Source organism: Oncorhynchus tshawytscha, linkage group LG08 (genome assembly GCF_018296145.1).
Source record: "Oncorhynchus tshawytscha isolate Ot180627B linkage group LG08, Otsh_v2.0, whole genome shotgun sequence".
Taxonomy (NCBI): Eukaryota; Metazoa; Chordata; class Actinopteri; order Salmoniformes; family Salmonidae; genus Oncorhynchus; species Oncorhynchus tshawytscha.
In genome coordinates, this window is record NC_056436.1 from 71,829,494 (window position 1) to 71,836,840 (window position 7,347).

Genomic DNA, 7,347 nt, shown 5'->3' on the forward strand with positions numbered 1-7,347 from the left:
GGGCTGTGGTGATAGGGTGGAGGAGGGCTGTGGTGATAGGGAGGGGGTGGAGGAGGGCTGTGGTGATAGGGAGGGGGTGGAGGAGGGCTGTGGTGATAGGGAGGTGGTGGAGGAGGGCTGTGGTGATAGGGAGGGGGTGGAGGGGGCTGTGGTGATATGGAGGGGGCTGTGGTGATGTGGAGGGGGCTGTGGTGATATGGAGGGGTGGAGGAGGGCTGTGGTGATAGGGAGGGGTGGAGGAGGGCTGTGGTGATAGGGAGGGGTGGAGGAGGGCTGTGGTGATAGGGAGGGGGTGGAGGAGGGCTGTGGTGATAGGGAGGGGGTGGAGGGGGCTGTGGTGATAGGGAGGGGGTGGAGGGGGGCTGTGGTGATAGGGAGGGGGTGGAGGGGGCTGTGGTGATAGGGAGGGGTGGAGGGGGCTGTGGTGATAGGGAGGGGGTGGAGGAGGGCTGTGGTGATAGGGAGGGGTGGAGGAGGGCTGTGGTGATAGGGAGGGGGTGGAGGGGGCTGTGGTGATATGGAGGGGGCTGTGGTGATAGGGAGGGGGTGGAGGGGGCTGTGGTGATAGGGAGGGGGTGGAGGAGGGCTGTGGTGATAGAAAGGGGGTGGAGGAGGGCTGTGGTGATAGAAGGGGGGTTGGAGGAGAGCTGTGGTGTTAGAAATGGGGGGGGGGGTGGAGGAGGGCTGTGGTGATAGACAGGGGGTTGGAGGGGGTGGCTGACAATTTAGACCATGTTTGGCTGAGCCTCGAGGAGCGCTGTCATGTATGTTATGAGATTCCACTGATAAAAGGCCAAAGTGGTCCAGGTTTATGTGATGGGGAGAAGTCTGCAGGAGCTGTTTGTCCCAGGAGGGTTTCTCAGGCCCTGGGAATGGAGGGGTGGTGGTGTTGGTGGGGGACGGGACAGAATATCTCAAACACGCCAAGACCCCAAGGAGAAGAATGATGGGGTGAGAGGGGGGCTGCGGCGGCTGTATCGTTGGCTGCTTACTGGGGTCACATGGTCAGTGTGGCTGTGCATGCCTGTCATCACTAAAAGGCCTGACATAGCACTCCCAGTAACATGAGCCCAAACTAATTCCGGAGGCCCAGGGGTCTGACTGGGAGATCACCACAGAGCCGCCCCAACTAGGGATGGGTATGAGGAATCGAACGAACTTCCAAGCTCGATCTTGGTCCAGAGACTACATTTTTTTCAAATACTGTAAAACTATTTTGTGGAATGTTTATTTTTATTTTACCAGGCAAGTCAGTTAAGAAAAAATTCCTATTTTCAATGACGGCCTAGGAACAGTGGGTTAACTGCCTGTTCAGGGGCAGAACGACAGATTTGTACCTTGTCAGCTCAGGGGTTTGAACTTGCAACCTTCCGGTTACTAGTCCAACGCTCTAACCACTAGGCTACCCTGCCGCCTCAATGTGCTTTGCGGCTGCCTGAAGTGAAGTTTGGTCATGGAGACAATGTTAATTTACCTTATACCATGGCATTGTTGAATACTAATTTCTGATTGGCTTGAAGGGCATTCAAGAGCGTGCATTATTTCCCTATAATGCATGGTATATCAGCGGAGTAGAATTCAATGGCTATAGTTCATTCTTACATGTTCTATATTTGCTTTTAAAAACAAAAGTCGAATTGAAAACATTATTGGCAGTGTTGAATTCGATTTTCATTATAGCAAGCTAAGAATGATGGTTTGGTTACCAAGGCAACTACTGCAGCTATTTCAGTGGATGTTGTCGAACACATTTCTACCTGCAAATGAACACATTTCTAGCGTCAAATGTGTTAAATTATAGCCATGGTATGAAAGGTATAGTCAACTCGGGGCTCAATGTATTCTCTGGAAAATAAAGCAACTCTGTTCCACTTGTTCATTATTTTCCAAAGAATGCATAGCCCCTCGTTGATTAGGCCTTACTTGACTATAGTGTTCCATTTGTACATGTGCATTTGCGGGGCACAACAATTAATAAACCAAGCCAAGCATTACACTCTTCTCCCTAAATTCCCTTTCCCTTTTGTGTCTCATTCACTCAATTGCGCCCTGACCTCTCCCTCCACACACGCGTGCTGAGTGGGCACACAAGCTCCCGTTATGCCAGAAATAAATACCTATAAAACATAGCTGATGGGGCACACAAGCTCCCGTTATGCCAGAAATAAATACCTATAAAATGTAGCTGATGGAGCACACAAGCTCCCGTTATGCCAGAAATAAATACCTATGAAATGTAGCTGATGGAGCACACAAGCTCCCATTATGCCAGAAATAAATACCTATAAAACATAGCTGATGGAGCACACAAGCTCCCGTTATGCCAGAAATAAATACCTATAAAACATAGCTGATGGAGCACACAAGCTCCCGTTATGCCAGAAATAAATACCTACAAAATGTAGCTGATGGAGCACACAAGCTCCCGTTATGCCAGAAATAAATACCTATAAAATGTAGCTGATGGAGCACACAAGCTCCCGTTATGCTAGAAATAAGTACCTATAAAACATAGCTGATGGAGCACACAAGCTCCCATTATGCCAGAAATAAATACCTATAAAATGTAGCTGATGGAGCACACAAGCTCCATTTATGCCAGAAATAAATACCTATAAAATGTAGCACACAAGCTCCCGTTATGCCAGAAATAAATACCTATAAAACATAGCTGATGGAGCACACAAGCTCCCGTTATGCCAGAAATAAATACCTATAAAACGTGCATTCCTTGCCAAATGACGAAAGTGTTATCATCAATTCAAAATGGATTGGTTGATTTGAGGTTGGAAAGTACACTACATGACCAAAAGTAGTGGACACCTGCTCGTCAAACATCTCTATTTAAAATTATAGGCATTAATATGGAGTTGGGCCTCCCTTTGCTGCTATCACAGCCTCCACTCTTCTAGGAAGGCTTTCCATTAGATGTTGGAACATTGCTGCGGGGACTTGCTTCCATTCAGCCACAAGAGCATTAGTGAAGTCGGGCACTGATGTTGGACAATTAGGCCTGGCTTGCAGTCGGCATTCCAATTCATCCCAAAGGTGTTCGATGAGGTGGAGGTCAGGGCTCTGTGCTGGCCAGTCAAGTTCTTCCACACTGATCTCAACAAACGATTTCTGTATGAACCTTGCTTTGTGCATGGGGGCATTGTCATGCTGAAATAGGAAAAGGCCTTCCCCAAACTGTTGCCACAAAGTTGGAAACAGAATTGTCTGGTATGTCATTGTATGCTGTAGCTTTAAGATAAGCCTAGCCCAAACCAAGAAAAACAGCCCCAGACCATTATTCCTCCTCCACCAAACTTTACAGTTCACATTATGCATTCGGGCAGGTAGAGTTCACCTGGCATCTGCCAAACTCAGACTCGTCTGTCGGACTGCCAGATGGTGAAGCGTGATTCATCACTACAGAGAGCGTGTTTCCACTGCTCCAGAATCCAGTGGTGGTGAGCTTTACACTACTCCAGCCGACACTTGGCATTGCGCATGGAGATCTTAGTCTTGTGTGCGGCTGCATTACTCCTGACAAACATTTCTTGTACTGACGTTGCTTCCAAAGGCAATTTGGGACTCGGTAGTGAGTTTTGCAGCAACCGAGGACGGATGATTGTTACGCTCTTTAACACTCGGCGGTCCCATTCTGTGAGCTTGTGTGGCCTACCACTTATCGGCCGAGTCGTTGTTGCTCCTAGATGTTTCCACTTCACAATAACAGCACTTACAGTTGACCGGGGCAACACTAGCAGGGTATAAATTTGACGAACTGACTTGTTGGAAAGGGGGCATCACATGACAGTGCCACGTTGAAAGTCTCAGTGAGCTCTTAATTAAGTAAGGCCATTCTACTGCCAATGTTTGTCTATGGAGATTGCATGGCTGTGTGCTCGATTTTATACACCTGTCAGAAATGGGTGTGGCTGAAATAGCCAAATCCACTCATTTGAACGTGTGTCCACATACTTTTGTATATATAGTGTATGTAACAATGAGCTGTAGTTTTTTATTGTGCCCTATCTATTTTCTGCTTAGTCTACTTTGCGAACTGATAATGCCATGTAGAATTGGTTAGCCGAGGCTATAACCCCCCTAAACATAGACAAGGTTCCACACTGAAAATATGCAAAACCATTAGTTTGATCAAGACAGAGCGTATTTTCATCAGCTTCATTAAGCATAGGCCTACTCACCAAGCAGATGTATTGGCTGTAATTCATCTCCATGCTGTGTTCAATGTGGAATTGTTCATCCATTTATAGAATTCCAAAAAACATGCAGAATAAACTAAATCCAACAGCTGTATGTCGAAAGACAGATTTTGGTTTCTGACCGTCTCCAAATTGAGCCCTGTTTTAAATTATCACTCTTTGACAATCACTGTTGAGGCACGACATACGCATCACGTCTTTCATTTGGAAAACTATTCTGTTCTATTTTATTTTGTTATATTACATCACTCTTTTTTTTACTATAAAATAGGTACCTGACTGTGATTAGGACTCTGCAAATAAGAGGCTCTTGTCTGCTAAATGACCAAAACAATGCTATGCCATTGCACAGCTATAGGCTTCTACAAGCAAGCGCCACTGCTGAGGTCACTGCCCTTATTAAGATTTTGTTCCACAATATAATATAACCAGTTGATATCGCAGATTGTGTTCCATTATATCATGTAACCAGTTGAGATTACTGATTGTGTTCCATTATATCATGTAACCAGTTGAGATTACTGATTGTGTTCCATTATATCATGTAACCAGTTGAGATTACTGATTGTGTTCCATTATATCATGTAACCAGTTGAGATTACTGATTGTGTTCCACAATATAATATAACCAGTTGATATTATAGTTCAAAATAATTAATGTTAAATGGCACTTTTTTATTGACTGTATATATATATTTATATGTATGTGTGTGTGTATGGGGCAATTTAGCAATTAGGATTTGTTATCTTTAGTGGTTATTATTTTGGCATACTGTAGATAAATAAACTTTTTTTTTTGTCAAGTATTTGGGGGAATGTGGTTGGGCGGTATCTAGATTTTCTGTACCACACCGGGGTGTACGGTATTGCCGAATGTGCACAGAAGGGGTATATTTACTTTATCAAAACTATTTAGGCAACAGGGATCTTGATCCAGGAGGGGATTGAATGTATCTGATGTAACCAAGAAGCTTGATCTTGACATCCAGCCACTTAGCTAGCAAGTTAACAAACCAAATGCATAACTGGAGCCCTGAGCTGGATATAATTGATTTGATTTCTTATATTTATACTTTTAGTTGTAAGCAGTTGCGTAGCACGCTCCCACTCCCCCCGGGAAATATCGGCCATGCCTATCGAACAGTCAAAACATTTCAAATGCTCATCCCAATATGGATACAATGACTTCAGCAAGGATAACGATATTTATTAAATGAGTGGGTTGATGTTCCTCTTGGCTTAGTGAGTGGTTGAAAACCCACGCAGTTATTTCTTACTGGCCCATCCTTTCAGAATACTAATTGGTGTGTAAGGCTGCAGTGTTGGGGAAGCTGAGGGTGAATGACATTGACCTTAGGCTTAGACAGGTTTTATCATGAGTTTTATCCCTCTGGGGCTCCATAGTGTCTCATTACAAGGAAATGTCATTTAAAACCACGTCTGCTTAGCATCAGCTCAGAGTCAGAGTTAGCCTATAACTCTTGAGGATGGAACGGGAGTAACGGGAGTTGCCTCATGGCTCGAAGCGAATCAAATGTTTTCTCTTGATATGAAAAGTGAAAAATCTGTCGGCGCTAGCTAACATTTACTGTTTCTAAATTATTTTTGTAGCACCAGTCTTGAATTTCAGTGGTTATTTTGCAATTTACTGGCCTATGTTTTGATGTTATACAGTTTACAGTGCCTTCAGAAAGTGTTCACACCTACTTATTCCACGTAAAGTGGGATTAACATGAATTTCATTGTAATTCTTTTGTCGATCTAAACAAAATACTCTGTCAAAGTGGAAGAAAAATTCTAGCATTTGAAAAACAATTATGAAAAATAAAACACGAATAGAACTTAACTAGATAAGTATTCAACACCCAGAGTCAATGCATGTTAGATTCACCTTTTGGCAGCGAGTCTTTCTGGGTAAGTATCTAAGAGCTTTGCTCACCTAGATTGTGCAACATTTGCCCATTATTGTTTTCCAAAATCTTCAAGCTCGGTCAAGTTGGTTGTTTATCAATACTAAGCTATTTTCAAGTCTTGCCATCGATTATAAAGTCGATTTACACTACCGGTCAAAATCTTTAGAACACCTACTCATTCAAAGGTTTTTCTTTACTTTTACTGTTGTCTACATTGTAGAATAATAGTGAAGACATCAAAGCTATGAAATAACAATGAAACATGGAATCATGTAGTAACCAAAAAATTGTTAAACAAAAATATAATTTCTATATGAGATTCTTCAAATAGCCACCCTTTGCCTTGATGACAGCTTTGCACACTCTTGGCGTTGTCTCAACCAGCTTCACCTGGAATACTTTTCCAACAGTCTTGAAGGAGTTCCCACATATGCTGAGCACTTATTTGTTGTTTGCTGCTTTTCCTTCACACTGTGATCCATCTCATCCCAAACCAGCTCAATTGGGTTGAGGTCGGGGGATTGTGGAGGCCAGGTCATCTGATGCAGCACTCCATCACTCTCCTTCTTCGTCAAATAGCCCTTACACAACCTGGAGGTGTGTTGGGTCAATGTCCTGTTGAAAAACAAATAATAGTCCCACTAAAGGCAAACCAGATAGGATGGTGTATCGCTGCAGAATGCTGTGTTAGCCATGCTGGTTAAGTGTGCCCTGAATTCAAAATAAGTCACAGACAGTGTCACCAGCAAAGCACCATGACACCACCACCTCCATGCTTCACGGTGGGAACCACACATGCTGAGATCATCCTTTCACCTACTCTGTGTCTCACAAAGACACGGCGATTGGAACAAAAAATCTCCAGTTTGGACTCCAGACCAAAGTACAAGTTTCCACCGGTCTAATGTCCATTGCTCATGTTTCTTGGCCCAATCAAGTCTCTTCTTTGAACGGATCGATGCAGGAGATGAGAAGCAGGTACAGGGAGTGAAGGTCTAACAACTGACGGACATGAAACAGAACAGGAACAGCGTCTGGACAGGAACACATAACAACAATTAATGCGAACACAGGGAACATCACAGAGGAGCAGACAGATATACAGGGGAAATCAACCACGTGAAGGAGTCCAGGTGAGTCCAATGAGTGTAGCTGCGCGTAATGATCAAATCAAATTGTATTGGTCACATACACATGGTTAGCAGATGTTAATGCGAGTGTAG